The following is a 15,660-nucleotide window of genomic DNA, read 5'->3' as shown; positions in this document are numbered from 1 at the left end:
AAGCTGGTTTTAGAAAAGGCAGAGGAACCAGAGATCAAATTGCCAGCATCCGCTGGATCATCGAAAAAGCACGAGAGTTCCAGAAAAACATCTATTTCTGCTTTATTGACTATGCCAAAGCCTTTGACTGTGTGGATCACAATAAACTGTGGAAAATTCTGAAAGAGATGGGAATACCAGACCACCTGACCTGCCTCTTGAGAAACCCGTATGCAGGTCAGGAAGCAACAGTTAGAACTGGACATGGAACAAAAGACTGGTTCCAAATAGGAAAGGGAGCACGTCAAGGCTGTATATTGTCACCCTGCTTATTTAACTTCTATGCAGAGTACATCATGAGAAACACTGGACTGGAAGAAACACAAGCTGGAATCAAGATTGCCGGGAGAAATATCAATAACCTCAGATATGCAGATGACACCACCCTTATGGTAGACAGTGAAGAGGAACTAAAACGCCTCTTGATGAAAGTGAAAGAGGAGAGTGAAAAAGTTGGCTTAAAGCTCAACATTCAGAAAACGAAGATCATGGCATCTGGTCCCATCACTTCATGGGAAATACATGGAGAAACAGTGGAAACAGTGTCAGACCTTATTTTTTTGAGCTTCAAAATCACTGCAGATGGTGACTGCAGCCATGAAATTAAAAGATGCTTACTCCTTGGAAGGAAAGTTATGACCAACCTAGATAGCATATTCAAAAGCAAAGACATTACTTTGTCAACAAAGGTCCATCTAGTCAAGGCTATGGTTTTTCCTGTGGTCATGTATGGATGTGAGAGTTGGACTGTGAAGAAGGCTGAGCACCGAAGAACTGATGCTTTTGAAGTGTGGTGTTGGAGAAGACTCTTGAGAGTCCCTTGGACTGCAAGGAGATCCAACCAGTCCATTCTGAGGGAGATCAGCCCTGGGATTACTTTGGAAGGAATGATGCTAAAGCTGAAACTCCAGTACTTTGGCCACCTCATGCAAAGAGTTGACTCATTGGAAAAGACCCTGATGCTGGGAGGGATTGGGGGCAGGAGGAGAAGGGGACGACAGAGGATGAGATGGCTGGATGGCATCACTGACTCAATGGACGTGAGTCTGAGTGAACTCTGGGAGTTGGTGATGGACAGGGAGGCCTGGCGTGCTGGGATTCATGGGGTCGCAAAGAGTTGGACACGACTGAGTGACTGATCTGATCTGATATATTAGAATAGCCATCATCAATAAGAGAAGAAATAACAATGCTAGTGTAGATGTGGAGAAAACGGAACCCTTGTGCAATGTTGGTGGGAATGTAAATTGGTACGGCAACTATGGATGGAAAACAGTGTGGAGGAACCCACAAGATTCCTCAAAAAATTAAAGTAGAACTATAACAGATCTTGTAATTCCATTTCTGGGAATATATCCAAAAGAAAATGAAAACCCTAACTCAAAAAGTTTTCTGCAACTCCCTGTTCCGAGCCCGGGCACACACGGAGCCTGCGCTCTGCAACTGCTGAGCCCGCGTGCCGCCGCCGCTGAAGCCAGGGCACAGGAGCCCGCGCTCTGCAGCCAGAGAAGCCCCGCGGGAAGAGAGGGCCCCACCCGCTTGCCGCAACTAGGGGAAGCCCATGCACAGCAACAGAGACTCAGGAGCAGCCATATGAAATAAATAAATACACACATTTACCCGGCCTGGTGGCTCAGAGGGTAAAGTGTCTGCCTGCAATGGAGGAGACCCGGATTCGATCCCTGGGTCCGGAAGATCCCCTGGAGAAGAAAATGGCAACCCACTCCAGTACTCTTACCTAGAAAATGCCATGGATGGAGGAGCCTGGTAGGCTACAGTCCACGGGGTCACAAAGAGTTGGACACAACTGAGCGACTTCACTTCACTTCACTTCACACATTTCTGCTGCTGCTGCTGCTGCTGCTAAGTCGCTTCAGTCGTGTCCGACTCTGTGTGACCCCACAGATGGCAGCCCACCAGGCTCCGCCGTCCCTGGGATTCTCCAGGCAAGAACACTGGAGTGAGTTGCCATTTCCTTCTCCATCACACATTTCTAGCTATACGCTAAACAAGTACTGGAACATGATGTACGCGATGACCACAGCCAACATTGCTCTATGATAGGAAAGCTGTGAAGAGAGCACCTCCTAAGTGTTCTCCCCTCAAGGAGAAAATCACTTTCCTCCTTTCTCTTCTTTCTTCTTATACTGTATCTATGTGAGACGATGGACGTTAGCTGCACGTATTGCCATAAACATTTTACAATATATGTAAATCAAACCATCATGGTCTATGCCTTAAACTCATACAGCATTGTGTGTCAATTATTTCTCAATAAAACTGGAGACAAAAAATGTTTAAGGTACTGTGATGCCTGGCTCCACCCCCAAACAGGCTGATATAACAAGATGCAACCCAGGCACCCAGGCATCAGGATTTTTAAGATCTCCCCCGGGTAGTTCCAGATGCAACAATAGTTGAGAATCCTTGGCATTCAAAGGGCCAAAAGGGGCCTCATGCCTGTGGGGAGCTGGAGGGAATTGTAATGGGAGAAGTCAGCAGAGGCCAACCACAGGCCAAATGTCCATACTCAGAAGTCTAGATGTATATACAGAGAGATACAGAAGAGAGTTAGAGATAGTTGATAGGTAAATGGACAGATGGATGGATGGATGGACACATAGATAGATCCAGCTGCCTGTAAAGATCTCATGTCTTAAATAGCTAGTAGATACCTCAAAATTATGATGTAAAAATCCAAACTCCTGATTTATGCCCCCACAAAAAATGTTCTTTTCCTGCTTTAGTCTTTCCCGTCTCAGTAAGTTTCAGCACCACCCTTCTGAAAGCTCTAGGAGTCACCCATGAGTCTCACTGACTTAGGCATCCGTATTTAATGTTTACTCCTCAGTAGTTCTCTAATCTGAGGCTCTCGAGGGGATAACCGCAGCTGACTGAGGACACTGACTCAGCCGGCGTGGAGTCTCCCTCACATGCTTCGCAACTTCAGCTCTCCAGCACTCTCAGAACTCCAGGAGGGCACTCCTCCTGAGGGTTTACATTTACTTCACCAGAAGCCCAGGATTTTCAGAGGCTTGGATCTCTGTTAGTTTATTGACTTGGAGTTTCCTAGAACCATACTGACGGAAAGATTTCAATCCCAACTCTGGGTGAAGATAGTGACCTGATTATGGATTTTCAGGAAAATTTTTTTCTATCCAAAATCTAAATAAAGACATACAAAAGTCCTTCAGACACTATTCTGCACCAGTGGGTAAGTTTTCTAGTGTGAATCTTCAAAGGCCCCAGCTTTCTGTGGGAGTCTCAAATGCAGCCTTTAAACTCGTAAGAGTCCCAAGGCATTATCCCCTATTCTCGTGTAGGTCCTGAGGTCTAAACCTCTATGCGACTGAGACAAAGATTCCCTGTAGCGCTCTTCTGATCCCACGCCCCAGGCTGTCAAAGCACATTCCAGTGTGGTTTTGGCTCTGATTTTCAGTTCATACTTCATTTTTAGTCCACTGGAAATGTTCTTACATGCTTTCTGCCTCAGTTACACATTTTAAAATGATACTTTTTTATATTTTCACTAATATGTGAGAGCATTTTACAACAGGAAGCTTTCTGGGTAATCTAGTTTACCATATTGCCAGAAACAGACATAGCAAATGGTAGCATGATGCCATAAGGATGAATGGAATAGGTTAAAACGAAGCATCTCAGACTTGAAGAAAAACCCTTACACTTTTTCAGGGATTTCTACAATCATGCAACACTACACATAGAATTCTACAGTGTCATGAAATGTGGTAATATATATGTTGAGAAGCTTCTTTTGAGGTTTCTCATTTAAATCAAAGGCATTTTACAAAAGCACAGCCACATCCAGTGAGGAAACACTTGTTCTGTCTCAGTTAAGGTGGCTGAAATAATACCAAAAAAAGCATACGGCGAAACCCAAAATGTCTATCTCTGTTAGTCAAATCTTGTTGCATGACATGTGAAAGCATTATAGAAGAGTAAAGGAACAAATGTTGGAACAAATTACATAGTGTTGAACGTTTGCTATATATTTGTATGAAGCACTGATATTTCTAACACATTTCAGCTTATGGTATTTTCTGGATTCTGTTTCCAATAACAAAATACATAAAGAACTATTTTTTATGAACCACACAAAAAAAAGAACCAAATAATATTTTCCCTCAGCTAAAAATAACATCTTTTAGAAAACCTATAATACGTAGGAAAGTTCAGAAAACTACTTCAACTGAATTGTAGAAATTCCCAAGCAAAGGTACAGATAAAGTATTGATACCCCACATGAAATGTATTCCCTCCATCATTCACAGGCAAGGTATTGGTAGCAAAGGCAATGCGTAAGACAGCAATGGATGTTGTAGGTGATGTTAGATTTATAAAAACAAGACATTTTAAAACATAGGGGACTCTTTGCACTCTTTTTTGGAGGGTAACTTTCTAAGATCAGGTTCCCTGGGAAGCAGATTCTGACAGGAATAGTCACATATAGAAATGCTACTGGGGAGCGCCCTTAAGGTCAACTGCAGGGATGTGAAGGAGGCAGGAAGAGGGACTGAATTGAGATGCAGTTCCCACAAGGTCCTTAACCAATGCCCTGCACAGTTCAGGGCCTGTGATGGCCATTCAGTGCGGTCTCAGCTCTCAGCGAGTCAGCCCGCCTTTAATCCAGCACCAACCAGTTGTTGACGGAGCGCTGCCCCCCGGAGGGGATGCACCTTGGGTGAGGTGTCCTTCTTCCACTGAGTGCTGTACCTAGAATGGCCTGCCAGCCACCAACATGGCGCAAAGGACTGGGAGAAGTGCACCAGCATCCACGGAGGTAACCACGTAGAGGACTGCAGGACAGACTGTGGAAAAGTGCCTGAAAGAACAGACTGACTGAAAGATGAAGTATTCACTTTTCTCTTACAAAGAAATTAAGTGATCCAAATGTGTTGGCTTCGGCCATAGTGACAATTAGTGGACAGTTCAGCTGCTCAGTCGTGTCCAACGATCTGTGACCCCATGGACTGCAGCACGCCAGGCCTCCCTGTCCATCACCGACTTCCAGAGCTTGCTCAAACTCATGTCCATCACATTGGTGATGCCATCCAACCATCTCATCCTGTCGTCCCCTTCTCCTCCTACCTTCAGTCTTTCCCAGCATCAGGGTCTTTTCAAATGAGTCAGTTCTTCACATCAGGTGGCCAAAGTATTGGAGTTCAGCTTCAGCATCAGTCCTTCCAATGAGTATTCAGAACTGATTTCCTTTAGGATGGACTGGTTGGATCTCCTCACAGTCCAAAGGACTCTCAAGAGTCTTCTCCAACACCACAATTCAAAAGCATCAATTCTTCGGCACTCAGCTTTCTTTATGGTCCAACTCTCACGTCCATACATGACTGGATGTAATGACTGGAAAAACTATAGCTTTGACTAGACAGACCTTCGTTGGCAAAGTAATGTCTCTGCTTTTTAATATGCTGTCTAGGTTGGGCATAGTTTTTCTTCCAAGGAGCAAGCGACTTGTAATTTCATGGCTACAGTCACCATCTGCAGTGATTTTGGAGCCCAAGGATATAAAGTTTGTCACTGTTTCCATTGTTTCCCCATCTATTTGCCACGAAGTGATGGGACCAGATGCCATGATCCTCGTTTTTTGAATGTTGAGTTTTAAGCCAGCTTTTTCACTCTCCTCTTTCACTTTCGTCAACAGGCTTTAGTTCCTCTTCACTTTCTGCCATAGGGTGGTGTAATCTGCATATCTGAGATTATTGATACTTCTCCCGACAATCTTGATTCCAACTTGAGCTTCTTCCAGCCCAGCGTTTCTCATGATGTACTCTGCATATAAGTTAAATAAGCAGGGTGACAATATACAGCCTTGACATAACTCCTTTCCCGATTTGGAACCAGTCTGTTGTTCCATGTCCGGTTCTAACCATTGCTTCTTGACCTGCATCCAGATTTCTCAGGAGGCAGGTATGGCGGTCTGGTCCACAGTTTGTTGTGATCTACACAGTCAAAGGCTTTAGCATAGTCAATAAAGCAGAAGTAGATATTTTCCTGTAATTCTCTTGCTTTTGCTATGGTCCAACGGATGTTGGCAATTCGATCTCTGGTTCCTCTGCCTTTTCCAAATCCAGCTTGAACATCTGGAAGTTCTCGGTTCACATACTGTTGAAGCTGAGCTTGGAGAATTTTGAATATTACTTTGCTAGTGTGTGAGATGAGTGCAATTGTGAGGTAGTCTGAGCATTCTTTGACATTGCCTTTCTTTGGGATTGGAATGAAAACTGATCTTTTCCAGTCCTGTGGCCACTGCTGAGTTTTCCAAATTTGCTGGCATATTGAGTGCAGCACTTTCACAGCATCATCTTTTAGAATTTGAAATAGCTCAACTGGAATTCCATCACCTCCACTAGCTTTGTTGGTAGAGATGCTTCCTAAGGCCCACTTGACTTCACACTCCAGGATGTCTGACTTTAAATAATGACAATTACAATTTTGAAAGCACAGTGAAAGATATACTTTTTCCATTTGGGTTAGCATATTGTTGGAAGAACTTTTCAGCCATGACAGCCAAAAAAATCAAGTATCTAAATAAATTGAAAACATACGCTTTTGAATTGCTACATCACCAAATGCTAAACCAAGTTTTTTCATTACAGTAAAGCATCTGATCTGGAGAAGGCAATGGCACCCCACTCCAGTACTCTTGCCTGGAAAATCCCATGGATGGAGGAGCCTGGTAGGCTGCAGTCCATGGAGTCGCTAAGAGTTGGACACGACTGAGCGACTTCACTTTCACTTTTCACTTTCATGCATTGGAGAAGGAAATGGCAACCCACTCCAGTGTTCTTGCCTGGAGAATCCCAGGGACCAGGGAGCCTTGTGGGCTGCCATCTATGGGGTCACACAGAGTTGGACACGACTGATGTGACTTAGCAGCAGCAGCAGCAAAGCATCTGATCACATAATGATGCAAGACAAATCATGTGCTTACCCAGAGCCAGAATAATTCAGCTCAAAGCTCCTGGCCTCCCACAGTAATTTCCCAGTTGAAATACTCCAGCTTCTTTCTAGGCTCCTAGATTGTGGCTGGTTATCCTCCTTACCACTTAGTAAAGCAGCTTCTAAGTCTTTATCTCCATGTATCACCATCAGTTAAAAAAGGGTCTTTCCTGGTAGTCCAGTGGTTAAGACTCTGTGCTACCAATGCAGTGGATGTGGATTTGATCCCTGGTCAGGGAACTAAGATCCTGCGTGATGTGGGTGTGGCCAAAAATAAAGAAATGAAGGAATGAATGAATTATATGGAAAAATGTTTAAGCATGTAGCTCCTTTTGTTTATAAATCATGCACGTGTTACACTACCAACAAATTATCTATTTTATGTAACATATACAAAAATAGACATTTAAACAGATAAGACAATTGTTGCTCATAATGCATAAATGAAGAGATTCTACAATGTGCATTTACTCTTCAAAACCATCACAGTCATGAAAGACAAAGATTTAGGGGCTGCTCCAAGCTGGAGTGATAACTAAATGCTGCACGGTCCAGAGTTAGATCTTGAACTCATAATGGAAAGTTTGGAGAAAATAGGCAAATTCTGAGCAGAATCTATGGATTAGATGATCAAGTTAGATGAATGTCAATTTCTTAATTTTGATTTTTGCCTTGTAAATACACTCTGAATATGAAAGGCTACAGGGCATCATGTATGCAACTTATTTTCAAGTAAGTTCAGGAAAAAAATAAAATCCACAGTCAATGTATGTATATGTATTTGTGTGTATAGAGAGAGAGAGAAAAAGAATGCAAATATGGACATTGTTAACAACTGGAAAATCTGACTGAAGGCTATATAGAGCCCAGTGGATCTTTGCACTACTTTTGCAACTTTTCTGTAAATCTGAAATTCTTTCAAAAAAAGGTTAACAATATAAACAGAACAAAAATTCCTTGAAAACATGACACAAAAAATAGAAACTAGTTTAAAGCATTCCAGTTATTATTAGTACAAAACAATGTATTGAATATGTGAACCGTGAACTTCCTGATGTTCAAGCTGGTTTTAGAAAAGGCAGACGAACCAGAGATCAAATTGCCAACATCCGATGGATCATGGAAAAAGCAAGAGAGTTCCAGAAAAACATCTATTTCTGCTTTATTGACTATGCCAAAGCCTTTGACTGTGTGGATCACAATAAACTGTGGAAAATTCTGGAAGAAATGGGAATACCAGACCACCTGATCTGCCTCTTGAGAAATTTGTATGCAGGTCAGGAAGCAACAGTTAGAACTGGACATGGAACAACAGACTGGTTCCAAATAGGAAAAGGAGTACGTCAAGGCTGTATATTGTCACCCTGCTTATTTAACTTATATGCAGAGTGCATCATGAGAAACACTGGGCTGGAAGAAGCACAAGCTGGAATCAAGATTGCCGGGAGAAATATCAATAACCTCAGATATGCAGATGACACCACCCTTATGGCAGAAAGTGAAGAGGAACTAAAAAGCCTCTTGATGAAGGTGAAAGTGGAGAGTGAAAAAGTTGGCTTAAAGCTCAACATTCAGAAAATGAAGATCATGGCATCTGGTCCCATCACTTCATGGGAAATAGATGGGGAAACAGTGGAAACAGTGTCAGACTTTATTTTTTGGGGCTCTAAAATCACTGCAGATGGTGACTGCAGCCATGAAATTAAAAGATGCTTACTCCTTGGAAGAAAAGTTATGTCCAACCTAGATAGCATATTCAAAAGCAGAGACGTTACTTTGCCAACCAAGGTTCGTCTAGTCAAGGCTATGGTTTTTCCTGTGGTCATATATGGAAGTGAGAGTTGGACTGTGAAGAAGGCTGAGCACCGAAGAATTGATGCTTTTGAGCTGTGGTGTTGGAAGACTCTTGAGAGTCCCTTGGACTGCAAGGAGATCCAACCAGTCCATTCTGAAGGAGATCAACCCTGGGATTCCTTTGGAGGGAATGATGCTAAGCTGAAACTCCAGTACTTTGGCCACCTCGTGCGAAGAGTTGACTCACTGGAAAAGACTCTGATGCTGGGAGGGATTGGGGGCAGGAGGAGAAGGGGACGACAGAGGATGAGATGGCTGGATGGCATCACTGACTCAATGGACGTGAGTCTGGGTGAACTCCGGGAGATGGTGATGGACAGGGAGGCCTGGCGTGTTGTGATTCATGGGGTCGCGAAGAGTCAGACATGACTGAGTGACTGAACTGAACTGAATAACCTTTTTAACATTAGAATATTAAAAGTTATAGATATTTGTCCTATCCTCTTTATGAAACTATTGCAGAGGAAAATCTTCAGTGAACTTTTTATTCATAAAAAGTTGAGTTTCCAAATTGTATTATAAAACCAACCCCTCTTTTAAAACATTAGATTTAGTCACTTAAAGGTAACTTTTATAGGGTAACATTTAACATTTGAGAATGAATCATAAGCAATTTACCAAATACATTTAATATCTTATTTCCAACTGATTGCAAGATTTACATTATTTTAAGATGTTTATATTTTCTTATGATATAAAATAGAATTGATTTCCTCTAAGACTCTTAAAGTTGGGTTCTAATCATTTTCCACATTCCTGTTTCTCTCTTCCCTGTTATTCTCAAAACAGACTGACATCCTCAGAGTAATCAAGATTTGTAATATTATGTAGGAGAAAGTGGTCATTAATTTTAACTGCAAAAAGGTACTCTTCCCGAGACTTCCCCTGAATGCCCTCCACTTTCAGATCCACAAAGAAGAGTAAAATGATACAGCTGAGTCAATGTCACAGAATAATCCTCCACTGTCTCCGTATTTCAGCACTTCTGACCAATCCTGACTGACTGATGAAAAGGAGAGCCTGCCATCCCCAAAATTTAGAGGTGTCAGGGGACTGTGTGTTGATTTCAGAAAAGCACATGAGGAATACCTAATTGCTTTAATTATATAAACAGACCACAAAATGCATATCAACAAAGATTATGCATATTCAAAAGCAGAGACATTACTTTGCCAACAAAGGTTCGTCTAGTCAAGGCTATGGTTTTTCCTGTGGTCATGTATGGATGTGAGAGTTGGACTGTGAAGAAGGCTGAGCACCGAAGAATTGATGCTTTTGAACTGTGGTGTTGGAGCAGACTCTTGAGAGTCCCTTGGACTGCAAGGAGATCCAACCAGTCCATTCTGAAGGAGATCAGCCCTGGGATTTCTTTGGAAGGAATGATGCTGAAGCTGAAACTCCAGTACTTTGGCCACCTCATGCGAAGAGTTGACTCATTGGAAAAGACTCTGATGCTGGGAGGGACTGGGGACAAGAGGAGAAGGGGACGACAGAGGATGAGATGGCTGGATGGCATCACTGACTCGATGGACATGAGTCTGGGTGAACTCCGGGAGTTGATGATGGACAGGGAGGCCTGGCGTGCTGTGATTCATGGGGTCACAAAGAGTCGGACACGACTGAGCGACTGATCTGATCTGATCTGATACACCAGCCTATCAAGCTACAGGAAGGGCTTGTGTAATTTTGAAATAAGGTTCTTTTTAATTCAGATTCAGAACAGTCACTCAGTTGTGTCCGACTCTTTGCGACCCCATGAATCGAAGCACGCCAGGCCTCCCTGTCCAGTACCAACTCCTGGAGTTCACTCAAACTCACGTCCATCGAGTCAGTGATGCCATCCAGCCATCTCATCCTTTGTCGTCCCCTTCTCCTCCTGCCGCCAATCCCTCCCAGCATCAGAGTCTTTTCCAGTGAGTCAACTCTTCGCATGAGGTGGCCAAAGTACTGGAATTTCAGCTTTAGCATCATTCCTTCCAAAGAACACTCAGGGCTGATCTCCTTTAGAATGGACTGGTTGGATCTCCTTTCAGTCCAAGGGACTCTCAAGAGTCTTCTCCAACACCACACTTCAAAAGCATCAATTCTTTGGCGCTCAGCTTTCTTCACAGTCCAACTCTCACATCCATACATGACCACTGGAAAAACCGTAGCCTTGACTAGAAAGACCTTTGTTGGCAAAGTAATACCTCTGCTTTTGAATATGCTGTCTAGGTTGGTCATAACTTTCCTTCCAAGGAGTAAGCATCTTTTAATTTCATGGCTGCAGTCACCATCTGCAGTGATTTTGGAGCCCAGAAAAATAAAGTCTGACACTGTTTCCCCATCTATTTCCCATGAAGTGATGGGACCAGATGCCATGATCTTCGTTTTCTGAATGTTGAGCTTTAAGCCAACTTTTTCACTCTCCACTTTCACCTTCATCAAGAGGCTTTTTAGTTCCTCTTCACTTTCTGCCATAAGGGTGGTGTCATCTGCATATCTGAGGTTATTGATATTTCTCCCGGCAATCTTGATTCCAGCTTGTGCTTCTTCCAGCCCAGCGTTTCCCATGATGCACTCTGCATATAAGTTATATAAGCAGGGGGACGATATACAACCTTGACGTACTCCTTTTCCTATATGGAACCAGTCTGTAGTTCCATGCCCGGTTCTAACTGTTGCTTCCTGACCTGCATACAGATTTCTCAAGAGGCAGGGAAGGTGGTCTGGTATTCCCATCTCTTTCAGAATTTTCCACAGTTTATTGTGATCCACACAATCAAAGGCTTTGGCATAGTCAATAAAGCAGAAATAGATGTTTTTCTGGAACTCTCATGCTTTTTCGATGATCCAGCAGATGTTGGCAATTTGATCTCTGGTTCGTCTGCCTTTTCTAAAACCAGCTTGAACATCTGGAAGTTCATGGTTCACATATTACTGAAGCCTGGCTTGGAGCATTTTGAGCATTACTTTACTAGCATGTGAGCTTACTTAACAAATAAATTTAACAAGGCTGTGCATGGCTTTTCTCTAGTTATGATGCAGCGAGCAGGGGCCACTCTTGGTGTGGTGCTCAGGCTTCAGAAGGTGGAGCTGAGGCTTCAGGAGGTGCAGCGTGAGGGCTCAGCAGTTGCGGCTCCCGGGCTCTGAAGCACAGGCTCAACAGCAATGGCGCATGGGCTTGGCTGTTCTGTGGCACGTGGTATCTTCCCAGACCAGGGATTGAACCCATGCCCCCTGCACTGGCAGGCAGGTTCCTAACCACTGGGCCACCAGGGAAGTCCCTGAAATAAGGTTCTTGAATACCACTGTGGCATGTCTCCCCACAGCAATAGCCCTCAGACACTGACAGCCATTTAATGAAATATCTATCAACAAAGTGCCCCTAAACTCTCACAGATCTACTGTGTACAAGACCTTGCTGAGTAATCTGTTCTACACTTAGAATCTGAAGAAGAAAGCCATGTGCAAGAAGTTACACTTTGCCCACATACAGGGAATGAACCACAAGTGTCCTCCATGAACGCTGCTCTGTAGATGTATAAGATCAACATTCCCAGACTCACAGACAAACTTATGGTGACCGAAGTGGGAGGGATAAATTAAGAGTTTGGGACTGGTGAACAGAAGCACTTTGACGTGCAAAGGGAGAAACCAAGCAATTGTGCTGCTGCAACCGAGAAAAACCTTTATCCAGAAGGATCTGAGAAATCCTCTGATAGCCACTCCCACACTCAAGGCAGATAAAGGGGAACAAGACAAACAGGTCTTGATCCAGGATGCTTGTGAACTGGGTGCGACTCTTCATACACGAGGCTGGTACCCTTCTCCTAACCGTGGAGTCCAAGGCTGAAACAAGCCAGATCTGAGCACACTGGCAAATGAAGTAACCTCCTTTGTCAAGTGAAGTGAATCCCTTATCAGTGGTAATGCTTCAGAAATACCCCAGGAGCATCAATCGGCAAGTGAGATTACTCTGGCATGTGATACTTTAGCTGAAACACTGAAAACCTCAGACAGCTCCTCACCTCCAAGCCTGGCAGGTGAGACAGACACCAGCAGAGGCGGGAACATCTATGTCATCATTAGAGACCAGTCCACACTTATCACTGGGGCCCAAGCCCTCCTTCTTTTCAGCATTCACATCCTGTGGCCAGCCCGATTCCAGAGCGCCTCAACGTGCACTGCCTCTCAAGGCTCCTTCTGCCTGTGTTTCCTCTCCATGCACTGAGCCAGGTTAAGCCTAACCCTTCAGGCACTTGGGCAGGATTGCCGAACCAGCCTGATGCAAGCCTGCTCAAATGAGCTCTCCAACCTTGGCCTGGCCCAGAACATAAGCCTCCCACTACCCTGTGGCCAGAGTCAATCAGCTGCAGGACAATATCCATGAAGACAAACCTTCTGGCAAGTGGATAAAGTCAGTCATGGAGCACACCTGGAAGTTTCAGGAGCCGTGTAACAGAAGAGCAAAGCTGGGTATAGACAGCTATGAGTATGCGTATCTTAAAGCTATAGCTCTCTTTAGTCCCCAGCATCCAGGTTTTTGAATCCAGCATTCAAAAACTAAGATCATGGCATCCTGTCCCATCACTCCATGGCAAATAGATGGGGAAACAATGGAAACAGTGACAGACTTTATTTTCTTGGGCTCCAAACGCACTGCAGATAGTAACTGCAGACATGAAATTAAAAGATGCTTGCTCCTTGGAAGAAAAGCTATAACCAACCCAGACAGCATATTAAAAATCAGAGACATTACTTTATCAACAAAGGTCCGTCTAGTCAAAGCTATTGTTTTCCCAGTAGTCATGTATGGATGTGAGAGTCTGACTATAATTAAAGCTGAGCACTGAATTGATGCTTTTAAATTGTGATGTTGGAGAAAACTCTTTGGAGAGAGTCCCTTGGACTGCAAGGAGATCAAACCAGTCAATCCTAAAGGAAATCAGTCCTGAATATTCACTGAAAGAACTGATGCTGAAGCTCCAATACTTTGGCCACCTGATGGAAAGAACTGACTCAAAGGAAAAGCCCCTGATGCTGGGAAGATTGAAGGTGGGAGGAGAAGGGGACAACAGAGGATGAGATGGTTGGATGGCATCACTGACGCAACGGACATGAGTTTGAGTTGGCTCCGGGAGTTGGTGATGGACAGGGAGGCCTGGTGTGCTGCAGTCCAAGGGGTTACAAAGAGTCAGATACGACTGAGTGACTGAACTAATCCAGATTTGGCCAGCACAAGCCAGATTTTAAGATTAGAAGAAAAGCGTAGATGGAGTTGGAGGATTGTGTTCAAAAAACCTACTTGGAAGACACCTACTGACTGGCCCAGATCCTCAAACCGCCTGCGGGCACTCAGGCTGATGAGCACTAAGATAACCAAAGAACGCTTTTTACTGGTCACATGGGCAATGCTTCCATAGACAGCATAATCCCCTAGATCCTTAAGCAGATGGCCGAGCATAACAGCCGGATCACTGATGTCAATCTACAGAGCACACCACACACCTGCTGAGGATGAGAAGCACAGGGATCCTTCCAGGGCCACTCAGATACAGAGAAAATGAAGTAGTGGTATTTTTGCACATGCAAATATTTCCAGTATGTTAGTCATTTTCCACCTGGTTTTTTCTTACCTGTTATGATTCATATATTAGCAACTAAAAGACTAACAGGATTCTTTCCTGCTGTAAGAAATGTTCTAATGCCTTCTGATGAAGCAGCAGATTTTTGGAACAATCTTTTAACTCAGTTTGTATTTAGAAATTGTCAAAGCACAAAAAACAAAAATTTTATAATGTCAGAGACTAGTATTAAAGAAAACTTTCAAGATAAGTCTCTTGAAAAACAAAGAAGCCTTATTTGTTGTTATTGCTGTTTAGTTGCTAAGTTGTGTCTGACTCTTTTGGGACCCCACGGACTGTAGCCCACCAGGCTCCTCTGTCCATGGGATTTCCCAGCCAAGAATACTGGAGTGGGTTGCCATTTCCTTCTCCCGGGAATCTTCCTGACCCAGGGATAGAACCTGTGTCTTCTTTACCATTGAAGCACCAGTGAAGCCCAAATTATATTCCATGGTAAATTCCAATTCATTTTTTAAATACCTTAAGATAGATATTTGCAAATAATTTGCCATTAACATTTCATTGAATGCTCAACTTATCACCTAAGAAGTTTTATGTATAGTGTAAGAACGCAGTAAAGTAAGTAGATAAGGATGACAGAATTCAAGCCAATATTCTCCTGACCTCTTCCAAAGAAGAATAAAGCCAAAGGATTATAAGCCCTTTTGCCTCATACTTATTGTAATTTGCATTAATAGTTTGTGATGGTTTTCTCATTATATTTAAGCAGTTATTGCCTATTAAGAATAGCTGTTCTTTAGCAAAAATAAATTGTTTAGACACGATCTGATTTTAAAATTTCAAGTAGATAACCTATGCTTTTACTTATTATATGTTAATTAGACTGTATTCAAACATGTAGATACATTTTTTAAAGTACTGCCCCTAAAATTATTCCTACTTTCCAAATTTTCACTTACCCTTGCCATTATGATTAAGTATTTAGTGGAAATAAAAATCAATACTACAAGTTGAAATAAAGAAAATACATAAAATTACATTAAAACTCTTGCATGCTTCAGTTCAGTCACTCAATCATGTCGGAATCTTTGTGACCCCATGGACTGCAGCACACAAGGCTTCCCTGTCCATCACCAACTCCGGGAGTTTGCTCAAACTCTTGTCTATTGAGTCAGTGATGCCATTCAACCATCTCATCCTCTGTTGTCCCCTTCTCCTCCTGCCT

The 15,660-nt window shown here is 43.2% G+C and overlaps 1 pseudogene; it reads left to right on the top strand.

Moving 5' to 3' along the window:
- Window positions 1-4,636: 4,636 nt before the first annotated feature.
- LOC102412326 lies at window positions 4,637-13,397 on the top strand (annotated as a pseudogene).
- The last annotated feature ends 2,263 nt before the right edge of the window (window positions 13,398-15,660 follow it).

This window comes from Bubalus bubalis, chromosome 1, assembly GCF_019923935.1.
Source record: "Bubalus bubalis isolate 160015118507 breed Murrah chromosome 1, NDDB_SH_1, whole genome shotgun sequence".
In the NCBI taxonomy this organism is placed as follows: Eukaryota; Metazoa; Chordata; class Mammalia; order Artiodactyla; family Bovidae; genus Bubalus; species Bubalus bubalis.
This window is presented reverse-complemented; position numbering and strand designations above follow the sequence as displayed.